Source organism: Pongo pygmaeus, chromosome 1, assembly GCF_028885625.2.
Source record: "Pongo pygmaeus isolate AG05252 chromosome 1, NHGRI_mPonPyg2-v2.0_pri, whole genome shotgun sequence".
NCBI lineage: Eukaryota > Metazoa > Chordata > Mammalia > Primates > Hominidae > Pongo > Pongo pygmaeus.
Window position 1 is genome coordinate 50657453 of NC_072373.2, and position 14284 is coordinate 50671736.

A 14284-nucleotide genomic window follows, 5' to 3' on the forward strand; every position below is an offset into this window, starting at 1 on the left:
AAATAATATTATTATTATTAGGTAGATAAAGTCTCTTCAGAGATACTGGATGATTAAAAGGCAAGTATATTTATATAAGATGTATGAGAATAAAATCTTAGATTTCCTTAACAATTATGCTAATATTTAATGTAATATTTTTAAGTGTCTTTACGCATGGCATATGCATTGAGAAAAAATATGGACCTTATATTCAATTAGTATGCCAGAAATATCCAAAACTAGTTTATCTTTTCACTAATCTCTGGTTGTTATTTGACAAAGCTTATTTATAGAGAAAAAAATATGTTTTCTGCGACCAAATTAGTAGCCCTAGAAAGGAGAAAATTTAGAATGTGAAAAGTTGGCAGATCCTTATGGATTGTTGAACTGGAAAACATCCCCATAAGAGGATAAAAATAAATTTCAGCTAATTTGCTCAGCATGACCTGAGTTTCACATAATATCTTTTTGTTTTGTTTTGTACAGAGATCCTGGCAAAATTACCAACAATCAATGATGGAAACTGAAGGGAGATTGATTTAAATCTTCAATGACAGTTGTACAGAAGTTGAAGAAACACGTCATCTTTCCAAAGAAGAGTGAGTAGCTTGGTTGGTGGTACCCTAAAATTAGGGCATGATTAAGGTACGTCATTTCTTTTAGTTCAATCAAAGTGCTTTGCTGTTTCCATTGCAGAGAATTTCTTCTCCTTTTTTTCAATCTCTCTCTCTTCCTCTTCTTCCTCTCATTAGTAGATGTCTTTTATAATTGATGTCATTTACTGTCCTTTCATCAAATGTATGCCACATCACTTAGGCGAACCAGCAGACAGGGCACCAAAATACGCATTAGAGGAGACTGGCTTCCATGAGACGCTTCGACTGTCTCATCAGGGCACTTGTAATAAGCATCTTGGTGCCACTGAATGCAATGCTGTGTTCAAATAATAGCTTTCATCTTCACTCTTTTTAAATATAAAAGTAAACCTTGAAGCCCTTTGAAGGACCTAACCAAACAACTTACCTATGAAAATAGATCAGTAAGGCTTTGAGAAACATTCTTAAGTAAAATCTGTAAAGCATCTTTGCATTTTTTTTTCAAGAAAGACCTCCAGGTAAATTATGGCTTTTAATAAGACACATGACAATCTCAATTACAAGAATCATTAGTGTGTGTCCTGTGTGTCATTTTATGTTCCCAGCAGGATATATCTTTTCTCATCTAGGGTTTCCAGGGCTGTCTACTGTTCTCTATGTGTAAAACATATTTAAGTGTTCCCCCAATGCTGCACTAATGTTGAAACAAAACAAAACAAAAACGAAAAAAACCTTTGTCAAGTGGTCAGACAGACTGGAACTAGAGGATTATAGGTAAGAGAGATAAAATGAAGGGTTGAAAGCTATAATTTCTATTTATGTGGTGGCAACCAAATCAGCTGTTGGAGTCAGGCAATTTAAAGATGTGGCTACTGTAGCTCAGAGTCTGGGAAGAAGACATTTCTGCGTCTGACAGTGAATCAGGCCCCCAGTTTTGAAGATGTGCTGTAGGTGATTCCTCGCTGAATCCATTTCCCAGTTAGTTTCTATTCCCCGCCCCATTCCTGTGTCCCCACACTTTCCACTTGATTTTATCTCTTTGACAATTCTATATTTTACTTTCCTTCCTCTCATTCCCCTTTTCCCACCCCGTTTTTTTACCGTAGTTTCTTGGCCTCTGACTACTGTTCCATGCTGGATGTCCCCAGAAAATAGAGTATGTTTAGAAAGGAGACAGTGCATCTCAGAAGGGCCTCCCCAGTCCACTAGTCCATTTTTTAATGTGTTGTGCTCTGTGGGTGTCATGAATATTTGTAGATGAAGTAATTTGGGACATGAATTTTGATAGAAGCAGGATCACCAATAAAATGATAAATGTAGGTACCTGTCTACCTTGCATAATATTCACTATGATCTTGAGAATTTCAATGTATAATTTGTCTTTATTCTTATTTTTCATTAGAATTAACAGAATCTCAGAGCTGGTAGAAAGTATAGAAACTGTATATACAACTCTCATATTCAGATGAAGAAAATGATGCACAAAAAATCAACTGTCCTAAGCCATTCAGCTTGTCTATAAGTGCTGTTGGCTTAATTATAGTTTTGCATATATTTAGGCGAAGAAAATACTTTCTCAGAAACCGGTTAGAACTGTTTGAGAAGAAATATAATCATCAAAATATATACACAGTAAAATGTAACCGTCCATCATTCAACATAGGCAAGAATATGTATTGAATTGCCTGAGTGTATTATTCATATAGCAAAACTTACTGGAATTGCTAATAAATCTTCTGACCTCTGTATATGTATAAAATATATAAACCAACCAAATTCTGTACATAAATAAATTTATTTTTGGATACCAGTACAATCCCTATTTCACTTTTGTGTATTCCAGTTATTTATTACTCACAGTTCTGTAGTTTTAACCAGAACAAAGGGATTACCCAGAAGAAAAGAAGGTAAGCTATTTCATCAGTTTTGTTGGAAATCAGAAGTTTTTTTTTCTATTATTAGCTTTGTATTCTTAAAAAAGAAAAACGAAGGAGAAAAAAAATCTCATCTTCTCATTTATAAGAATTCCCATAAAAATTGGCAGTGGTGAGGTGGGGAGGAAATACACTACCAATAAACAACTAGATCCTATTATTGGAGACAATCAGTTTTATTCCACAGAAAATATAGTTTGTTCTTGAAGATGTAATAGACATAATATTTTTTAAACCAACATATTAAATATACCAGTAAATATTTTTTGTTACACAAGGCTTTTAAAATTTAAATTATACCCCTAAACTGGCTTTCTAGTTTTTCTAGAGAAATAAAGCAATTTTAAAGGAAATATCCACTCAGATTAATACTGCAAATGCCATACAAAAATGTGTGTGGTGATATTACTGAAAATGAGGATTTTTGAAAACTGAAAGAGCAAAAAGTCATTGCTCCAAAAGGCTTCAAGACTGCCTTAGGATTAACAATGCAAGTCTTCGATGTATTTAGGTAATCATAATTTGATTAGCTTTCTAATTCTAAACATATTTTGATTCAAATGTTTAAAATATGGTCATCTCTTCAGTTAAAGATGAACATTTTAACTGAATGTTAATGAAGTGAACATTTTAACATTTCAGTTAAAGATGAAATAACAATACCTAAAGGGTTCTCCGTCTCCATAATTAAGTGCTACCTGTTATTTATTCAGAGCATATGTTTCAGTCTCAAAACACTGAGGACACATCTCAGCGAAATAAAAATAATCATTTTTTTTTAAGAAATCAGAATCATGTGGCAGTCGGCAGGCTTAATTTGTATTTTATGGGCTCCAAATTCAGATGAATATCATCAAGATCTGAATTGTCTCAATGGCTGTCATAATTTAAATAATAATATATCAAAAATATACACTACTATCATATAATTAATTTGTATATATAGAAAATTGAATTCTCTTAGCCAAAAAAGTACAGGGAAATCATCACAAAGGAGGATGAACATGATTATTTTTTCCTGTTACTTCTATAGACTTCTCTGTAACAACTGATATGAAGATGTCATCAGAGTTTGTAGGTGTGCAGTATCCGTGGTATTAATAAAGGTATCTATAATCAAATATAGCAGAAATAATTAGGCTTCACACCAACTGCCTTTCCTAGAATCTCCAGGGACAGGAAGTGCAGCTGTGTATCACCTGCCCATATTCTACAAATAGCACTGAAGGATATAACTCAATGAAACTTGAAATCAGATTGCACAAAAATACATTATTCCCAATTTTCTATTTTTATATTGCTAGATAAATTGTAAATTCACAGCAACATTTGTCTACTGTTATCTTTATGTTGCAAAATTACACTAAATTTTGAGTGACATCTTTATCCAGGGGAGCCTAGAAACATCCTTTGGCTAAAAAATAAAAAGGTTATAATGTACAGTAGAGAAAACATTTCTAGAAAATATGCCTTTCACTGTGCCTTTAAAAACTAAGAATTTTTTAAAGACACAGTGAAAGGTATATTTTGATCAACAGCTTATATTGTTTAGAAATTTGGCTGTGGTTTAGTATTTTGTCAACTAATTTTCAATCACAAAGAAAATTTAGAAAGAGATGAAATAGAAATAAAAGTCTTATTAGGAATAGTAATTATATAGATAGTGAAATGACTACTTTTTTTATACGGAGCAATAATTTCATAATGTAATAACTTCCTTTTCAGTAAAAGAAAGTGATTAACAAAGCTAAACCTTCACACAAGGCAATGTACCACATAATTCAAAATGCCAGTGCAAAAATGTTAGTTAATAAATAAAGATTCAATGCTTGTCTGTAATAATTAGTCATAGTTTCTGCACTTAGAAGGAAAGCTCTCCCCAGGAGTTGAGAATTAGAGTGGAAGTGGAGATTTTGAGTATAAGAAAAGCGAATTTCACTCATGTTGCAGGGCTACACTGCTATGATGGAAGGCTTTCATTTTTCAAGGGAAACATGGAAATTACAGTAACTACGGCCAACTTATATTGGCCTAGAGAACACTTTATTTTTCTCTGGGCCCAAATTTCTCAACAGGTGCCACTATTGATATTTTGGACCAGATAATTCTTTGTCATGAGGAAATTTGCTGTGCATTGGAGGATTTTTATCAGCATTATTGACCTCTCCCCAGTAGATGCCAATAGTATCCCCTCCCACTATGGTGATATCCATATATCGCCGAATGTTCCCTTGAGAACAAAATCTGCTTAGACCATTTGTCTAGGCGATTTTGCTTTCTTCATTTATCTTTATGCAAAATGAGTTTGATTAGTTATTTGCATTCACATTAATAGGAATTTTGCACAGAGAAAGTTTATGTAATAAGTTAAGAATAGCTCTACAATGCAAACGTTTCTGCAGGATATAAAAATAAGAATCTCAATGGTACATTCATCTCTTGAAATATTTGCTACACAACACATGTTGAATGTTGAAAGATGTTGAATGTAGGCTCATATTTTGTGCCTTATTTGAAAATTTGCAGTGTAAATAATGTAAATAGATGCAAAATGTTTGCCTTTGGGTATGAAAAAGGTTTCTTGTGTATTATAGTTAAATATGGTAATAGGTTTTTAGAGGTAACTTTCTGTGGTAGTGAACGAAACAAGACCCTACTATGATGATTCTACATGGAGCTGATTTTAACAGAAGAGTAGCCTTCATTGTACCTTTCCATAATTGTTGGCTTTATCCATGTATTAAAGCACAGATTTCTTGGGAGACCACAAACATTGAGAGTGAAAGATAAAATCTGAAGAGAACCTGGGAAATCATCATTAAATTGAGCTGATAATCATGATAATCATGTCTAAAATATGGACTGTCAGGTTTTTTTAAACTAATGATGAGATGGCAGAGAAGCTATTAACTTAATATGCCTCTCTCTCTCTCTCTGTGTGTGTGTGTGTGTGTGTGTGTGTGTGTGTGTGTGTTTGTGTGTGTTTTGGTGGAAATAAATTGATAAGAAAGGAAAAAATAATAGTCACATGGAAGCTTAGGAGACAAGTCAATAAAAGAGAAATATCCAGGTAGTATGAAATCTTAAGCTTTACACAATAGAAAAAAGTATATTATATGGAATTGATCCATTATTGTTTCAAAAATGGTGAAAGCTGTTAAACCAGTAACTTTTAGCTTAGTTTATCTGTCAAAAAAAAGCGACATGAACAATTCAAGATTTATTAAACGTTGAAGATTTCCCTTCAGTATAAATTTATAAATATCTAATGAGTGTGTGTGTTTGTGTATGTGGCTTCCTCATTGAGCACCCGGAACGACTTAGCTAATTTGCCCTTTATTCCTTATGACTTTCATGGATAATTTCCCAAAGCTCCTGAGGATTATTTATTTATTTATTTATTTATTTATTTACTTATTTTGGGGACTGGTTCTCTCTCTGTTGCCCAGGCTGGAGTGCAGTGCCGTGATTATGGCTCATTGCAGCCTCAAACTCCCCCACTCAGGCGATCTTCCTACCTCAGCCTCCAGAGTAGGTGGAACCACAGGTGTGTGCCACCACATCCAGCTATTCTTTTAAAAAAATTATTTGCAGAGATGAAATCTTCCTGTATTGTTCAGGCTGGTCTTGGTATCCTGAACTCAAGTGATCCTCCCAGTTTGCCCTCCAAAAGTGTTGGCATTACAGGCATGAGCCACTTCAGCTCACCAGGTCACTTACTTTAAAACTCTCTACTAGGTGATGTGAAGGCCCCAAAATTTAAATATACCAGTATTTCTCTTTTATTATATTTTTAAAATTTTAGGTTTCAATAAGCTATCTAGATCCACAAATGTTAAAATAGATTTTTCTTTTGTAGATCCAGCATTGTTCACTGAGGATAGATGTGGGATCAGTTCCTTTCAGGTATTAATTGTAATGTTGCTGAACATATTACCATGAATCTGTAGTATCAAAATTCAGATATTAAACTTGGGAGGATTTATAGTCCAACTTGTAGTAACTAAATAATAAAATGGTGGCATGATTATAGTTCAATTTTTTTCTTTATGAAGAGCTTAGGGTAACAATGCTTTGTTTCTGTATGTTGCACTTTTAAATTACAGTTAAGTCTTTCCCTGAAAACAAATAATATGGCATGCAATAAAGGGGAAAAGTGGATATGAGAACTTATCCTTACCAGTATATTTGAAATGTGACAAAACATTTTTACAGTGAGTATGTTCAAATTGAAAAGAAATTACAATTTCCTTTAACCAAGTACTGGGTCACTATTTCTTCCAACTTAGTTACTGAAGAAACACTCAGCTACCATAGATTTGCTAGGCCAAAGTTTCTCAAACTTTAGCTGTGTCAGAATTACTTGGAGGGTTTATTGGAATGCATATTGCTGGGCTTGATGTTCAGAGTTTCTGAGAACTTGCATTCCTAACAAGTTCTCCGGTGATGCAGTAGCATAGAGAGTCATTTTTCTGGAGACATGCTTAATTTTAGGTACAACTTATTTTGACTTGAGAACTTTCTCTTTATTAAAATAGCAAAGGCGGTGTAGATACAAATAAATAAATTGTATTCATTTGGGTTTTCTCATTTGCAACAGACCAAATCAGCATTACCACTGGAAAGAATGACTTAGGAGAGTGGTTGTTTTAATGAGAGATTCTTTACATGCCATTGAAAGACAGGAAACCTTAAAAGAAAAACAAAACTGATAATCAACTCCTAAACGGGGATTTGAATTAGCTAAAATCTTTTTTTTTCAAATGCCTACTAGAATGTCAAAGTTCATTCTCCTAGACTAGCAAATACTTTGTTATCAATATTTGTTTATATTTTCCCATAATTATCCTTATTTCACCTGCCACAAAAGAATTAATCATTTTATGTCCTCAGTCTTCAGCCCTCCCTAAAGTACCCAATAGCTCTTGTCCTTCTATAAGTCATCACCTACATGTACTTTAAGACCCCACTAATTCAATAATTTTATTTAAACGTTGATAGGATTCTATTAAATTTAAGGTATATTATTAATTAAACTAGAGGACATCTACTATAGTAAATAAATTATCCATGATTTAAAAACAAAATTCAAAGGTAGACAAGGCCACCTGTGGCCATAGAGGCTGTGTAACTTCAGGAAGAACACTTATGAGTTAATGATAGGAATGGCACTCTCTGGAATTGTACAATCCAGTGTGCCTTAGTCAGATATAATAGGTCAGGTTTAGCAAGACAGGCATAAAGTTCTAGCCCTAACTTCAAAATTCTACAGAATGTGGGAGACATGAAGTAAGAATGGCACATGGGACTTTTGGCTATTAGTTGACCATGAATAGCTCAGTGTGATTCAATGGTGATATGTAACTGCCCTCAAAAACTATGAAAAGCTTAGAGTTTTAGCAGAGGATGGTGTATCTGTTATGAGTGAGATGAGAAGTCTCTCTCTTCATGGCTGGTAGAATGAATCCAGAATTGTCAACTTCACATAACTCTCAGAATATCCTCAACCCTGCCTTGTTTTAGGTGAAACTAATGCACCAATTATTTCATTCATTTACAAAGAAACTTAAGCTAATATCTACATTCAGTACAATAAGTAATACAGACCCTTCAAACAGAAAAAAAACCCCAGAAATTATCAAACAGAATTTCTTCAATTAATTTCAATTTAATTTGTGTGGACAAATATGTATTGGTTTTGACAATAAAATATGTCAAAATACTGTAGTGTTTAAAATTCCCATATGGAAATATGGCACCATGATTGTAGCTTCTGAATGAAAAACAGAGTTTTCAGTAATTTGTACTCTTCTGACTACACAGCACGGGAAGTTGAGAAAGAAATTCTTCTAGGTTGAATACTGGAAAAATCATCATCTATTTCCTCTACTCAGTCACTAGTATACAAAGAAGGACTTAAGCAAATTTGCTGATTAATTTATCGGTATCTAAACATTTTGTTTTCTCTTAATTCAGTGGATGAGCTATAGTACTGGAACATTTATAGCTAAACTTTGTTATTTGGTTATTGTCCTTATAAAACCAACTTTTGCTGATAAAACGTATTAGCACTTATGGATGCTTTATAAATACAATAATACAGCTTTGAGAGCATTTACTCTGTTTCCCACAAATTTTAATAAGCCTGGCCCAGCCTTTTCAACTGAAGCAAATGTACAGACCTCTACACTTCAACATGAAGACCTCCAGTTCACAATGTGCATATCCAAAGCGCTGATACTAATGCTGTATCCAGAGATTTCAATGGGGAGGGTAATCTGTAATAACAAAATTGTATCCCTTCCTTCCTGCAATTACCTCACTATCCTCACAGCCTTGACATCTGGAAACCCACTGCTACTGTAGCAGCTGTGACTCCTCTCCTAGCAGGAAGTGAACTACACATTCCAAAGAGCACCAATTGTTTTGATATTTTCTGGCAGCTCAAAAAGCTTGGATATTGGTGAACACATTATTTTGTGGCAACCACATTTTGGAATTATACACAAATGTACAACATGTCACAATCTGAACAACTTACAGGTGTTAATTTTGTCTTTCTCTTAATGATATCATATTCCAAATTTAATCATTTTAAATATAGAGTAGTATATTAGAGAATTAAACCTCATTCTGCTCATACTCACTTCTGCCATCATTTTCTCAAATGATCAACATGGAAGAAGTCTTACCCAAAAATATGCTCCTATTTAAATCATTGGAAGAGAATTAATTAATTTAAGTTAGAAAGTAAGTGTTGTGAGAATCATCCTGCTCTGTATTTGCCCACATAGCACCTCTGTTAGCAGAGATTTTCAGATACTTATTAATTTTCTAGAAATCGAGACCTCCAAAAGAAGAGCAAAACTATTAAATGTTGGGCAAATCCAACTGCATTTTAGTGTCACCAAATGCCTAAAATTATTTTGTGTTTTTGAGCTGATATATCTATATATTGTTTATTCAGATTGCTCTTATTCTTTAAAAATAACCAAAGGGATGACTGCTGAATTGATTTACTGCAAATTTATCTTTGAAACGGCTACAAATAATTGTTATTCTCATTTTAAGAGCATTAGTGTCTTTTGTTCATCAAATTAAGAATGAAACGGATTTTAGTACTGCCCTACAATTACTTTGGTAATCAAAATGATTGCCAATGATCTCCAAGAAACTAAACTGTCTTGCTACAGAACAGATTGAGGATTGCTTTGATTCACAAAAAAGCTCTGCAAAAATATAATTAATTACATATTTTGATTTAGTTTATAATTTTATTTTTTATTTCTGTTTTCCCTCTTCCCTACATTCTTTTAAAATATGGCAAAGTTTTCCATTGTATATTTTTATTTGACCTAATTTCCAATTAAATTTAATATTTCTCCTTGCTTAATCATTTCTTCTGGAATTTTACACTCATGGTGATTAAATCTCAATCTCCTCTCTCTTATTCTCTTTCTTTTTTATTCTCTTTTTCTATCACACACAATTTAATAGTTCATCTTAAGTGATTTCTGATGCCTTGTATTCAGTGACTCTAGTTTCTGATATCCTCTTCTGGTTAAAAATATTTTTGCAATGTATTTATAATATCTTTTCTATTACACTGATTCTGTGTATGTTTAAGCATTTGATCACTTTTATTCAAGTGTTCCTATGATAACCAGAAGATACTGTGCATTCTCATATTATTTTAATGCTCCAATGTATACTGCAGGCTTAAATAACCATAAAAGCAATGTTTGTTTAGAAAGTGACTGGTTTGTTTACCTTCACTGCTGCAGAAAATCTCACTAGGCAATTTGCCTGGGGCTGATACTTGTAACCATTAGCAATTATGGATTCTAGAATGACGTTGATAGGAAGTTTTTAAAAAGCTATTTCAAAATCAGACACAAAAAATACAACACATTTTCTAGGATTGTTTTTCTTGCCATTCATGCTGCTTGCGTTTCTTATCTTAACTAAAATTCACTTTTCATCAGCCTGCAATGGGTCACAAAAAAATGCTGTATCAATCTTGGGTTGTTCCTGGACTTTCATAGTCATATAAATAATAATTACAATAAAAGAAAAAAAAAATTAAAATTATTTTCAGAATCAGCAAAGCAGAATTATTTTTATAAAATGGTGTCCTTACACATCATTGATGTTTTGCAGAGGTCTGGACAAAACGCCAGTGATGTACTTTTAATTGCCAAGGGATCCACTTACACAAAGGAGACATGGGCGCACCATTCTACTGTCAGGACACTCATCATTTGACATACGTATTGGACTTTGGGGGAAACACAAAGAGGATGCCTGGGACACTGTTCTTATCCTCTAGAGTCTTTACTAATAATATGTCAAAGTTGAGTAATAATACACACTAAGTAAAAGCTTTTCAACAGAAGCATCTCCATTAGTCTCCACTTTGGGCCAGACAGCAAACTGAGCCTCTATTTCTATTAAATACAAACTGATCTGAAATATTTAGAGCAAAGAAAGCACATCCTTTCAGCTAAAAGTTATAGATATCCTTTGCTACATGACAAACAGTTGAAATTATCAAATATTTAGAACAATATGATTGAAGAGTTCAGTTACAGGCTTTGATTTTGACTGTTTGCTTGTTGATGAGTGTTGTGCAGAAATGCCCAATATGTTTGAATTGCTTCACTTTGAGCATGATTTGTGCCAGAAATAGTGCTGATTAAGCTGTTTTTTTTTTTTTTTCCTTTTTCTTACGCATTTAAAAATCACCCTCTACTTTCCAAAGACCTCTTGGTCAGAAACTTGTATTTAGGAATTTTGTTATGCCATAATATAATAAAATGTATCAAGGCAGAAAATAAAATAAGCGGATGATTTATGCATAAGATGTTTTGCCTTTAAGCTATTCAAACCTGACTTTAGTGAAGTTTATTATCAAAAGTTTCTCACCTGATAACATAAATTTTGACAGAATGGAAATGTTAGTTTTGGCCAATAAACATACAGCCTTTAATCATCCCAAAATTTTCACCTAGGAAAGAAACTGGAAATAGTTCTTAAGTCTAATTAGAATAGAGAGATAAGTAACATTTTTAATACTAGATTTAATCTTGGCAAAAATATTTGTATCTCTAACTCAAACTCACTATCTACTTTTTAAAAATAATATTGCTCATCTTTTAATATAAAGGAGAATCACCATATAAGCCATTAAGACCTAAAATACACTAGGTGCTGGAAGCTATCATTGACATACTGTCATTCAAAAATTACATATGTATTTGACATAAATGTAATACTTCATGTACAATGAGCCATCAAGACTATGTGCAAATCCCAACAACTACTTCCTTTTTCTAGTTTTTTTTAAAGAAATAAGACATAATGAATCTATTACGAGAATCTCCCACAGTGTAGCTTCCCCTTAATAATGTAATATATACATTTAAAATTACAATGTAATGCTTAAAAATTGTTAACATTTTACAATTTTTTTAATTTAGAGACTTGATCTGGAGAGCATTGGGTATGATTCTGCAAATCATGCAGCATATATTTTATTACAGACTTTTAGCTGCTGAGGTTTCTTACAGAGGTCAAATGTGTATGTTTATGTTCTGCTTAGCCTTATGACAAAATATATCACTATTGTTTAAAAATAAAAACATATAAAGAAGAGAACTACAATGTTCTTAACTCCTAGCATACAAATGCCACTAAACTGTCCACATCAAGACATTTGAAGTTAGCGTCTCATCATTTTAAACCCAGATGTGTGTATTTTGGGCACATTTTTTTGAGCACTACATAATCATAATGTAACCTAAAATAACAATGGAAGAAAACGAAGCTCTGCTTGATAAAATGCACTTTATTTTACATGGTGTTCACAGAATGGCTTAGATTAAAAAAATGAAATCTGTCTTAGTTTAAGACAGAAGCACAAAGACATTTCCCTTCTGGACAACAGACTTTGGCATTGCAAGATCAAAGGAACAATTTTATCTGCGTTGTGACTACAGACCAAAAGATTTTACAGTATTCCCGTCTCCGTGCTAAAGCCTATGTGTCTTTAATGGCATTTAAATTATAGCCCTCTGTAGCCATGCAGTCAAAACACCACATCATCTGATGGGACACCATGTTATAGTCTGTCAGTATGTCTCATTTAAAAATTCTTCTATACTGTACTTGCCCTCATTTTTCTCTTTTGGAAGAAAAATTGAGTAAACTGCCTTTTTAACTAGGTTTATGAGTTGAACTAATCAAGATAGACAAAGACATACTTTGGCTTACATTATTTTAACTTAATAAATTTAAACCAACTTAAAGATTTTTTTTCTTCTTTTCATTCTTCCACATTTTTGTTTGTTTGATTTTAGGATTTTCTTCTCTCTAATGTATTACATGGCACATGGCATACTATAGACTTTTGTGACATGAAAAATAAAAATGTGTTCCCATCAGAAAATTATAGTTAAAGCATCGCTTTTTCTAAGCAAAGTATTTATGTTAAACTGATTTATAATAGAATGACTATTATATATAAAAGAAAGGAGCTGTTCTCTGAATTCTGCTATAGCACATAATGCAGATGGTGTGTTTCAAATGTCACTGGAGAGACAAGTTTTCATTTGAATATGTACTTCTAACATAATGTTTATTATAGTAACTTAACAATAAAAACTTGCTGAAAATTAGCATTTTACTCAGAATATTCCTGTACATATAAAAATAAGATGTTACATTTTCTTGATCTGCAGTCCAATACTCTACTCCTGAGCTGTACACCCTCCTAGATGTTACATTTTCTACAGAAGCAATGAGCTTTTTCTCAAAAATAAATATAATCAGGAATACACAATTAACCTACACCTTCCTGATATCCAATATTATATATATTGATAAGTAGTTATAGCCATTTTAAAAAGTAAAACATTTTTTTCAGGAGCATATGCTAGATTAGTAACTGATGGATAACTTTGCTTTCATGCTTCACAATACAACAGGGAGTTTGATGCATTTTTAAGAGTGGATTTAAATAACTTGAAAATATAATGAATTTTTAAATCACATGTTCATTTTAAGATTGAGATGCAATATGCTTGTTGAGGATAAGTGATTTTAACATGCCCATGGGAGGCATTTCTTTAAAGTGACACTATCTTAGATAAAATCAACTGAGAATATTTATGAGAATATGTATATCTGTTTTGGAAAAAGCCAACCATTACAATAAATTGATTCTGATTTTGACTGACTTTTATACCTATTATTTTTGTGTAGAAAATCACATCTCCTATTTGCCACATATAGAGTAGAAATAAAGGGGGCTACTGGAAACATAACAGATTTGAGGAGTAAAGTCTTTTTCTCAATCTGGAAATGCCAAGGAAACTTTGACATATTTTACTTAGCTGAGGAATCAGGTAAAAAATGCGGAAGGTATTTATTGAGAATGGGGATAATTTATTATAACACCTTCTCATTGAATTAGGATTGGATGTCTCCATACTTGGCTGACATTTGATAAGAAATCATTGTCAAATAAGAAATTATTGTCAGAATATTGTGTAGCTAAGTGGGAACACATGATGCAATATTTTCATTAAAATACTTTTTTTCTTATTGCAAGCAAAAAAAATAGTGGTTTTCAGAGGCAAAAGAATAGAGTAGAAAGAACACTTTTCTTTGTGTGGAAAATAGTTAATTTTATATCCCCATTCTCTTCTACCCCACAACACTAGAATAATTCCCAGAATTATTTCTGGAAATATATTATTTGATAAATACTAA

The 14284-nt window shown here is 32.6% G+C and overlaps 1 long non-coding RNA gene across 1 annotated transcript in view; it reads left to right on the plus strand.

The window, feature by feature from the left end:
* The window catches only part of LOC134737688 (uncharacterized), a 39404-nt gene extending 37013 nt beyond the window's left edge, over window positions 1-2391 (plus strand). Inside the window, exon 2 of the long non-coding RNA XR_010122832.1 lies at window positions 469-2391. This is a non-coding gene — a long non-coding RNA (uncharacterized LOC134737688). The remainder of the gene's footprint in view (window positions 1-468) is intronic.
* The last annotated feature ends 11893 nt before the right edge of the window (window positions 2392-14284 follow it).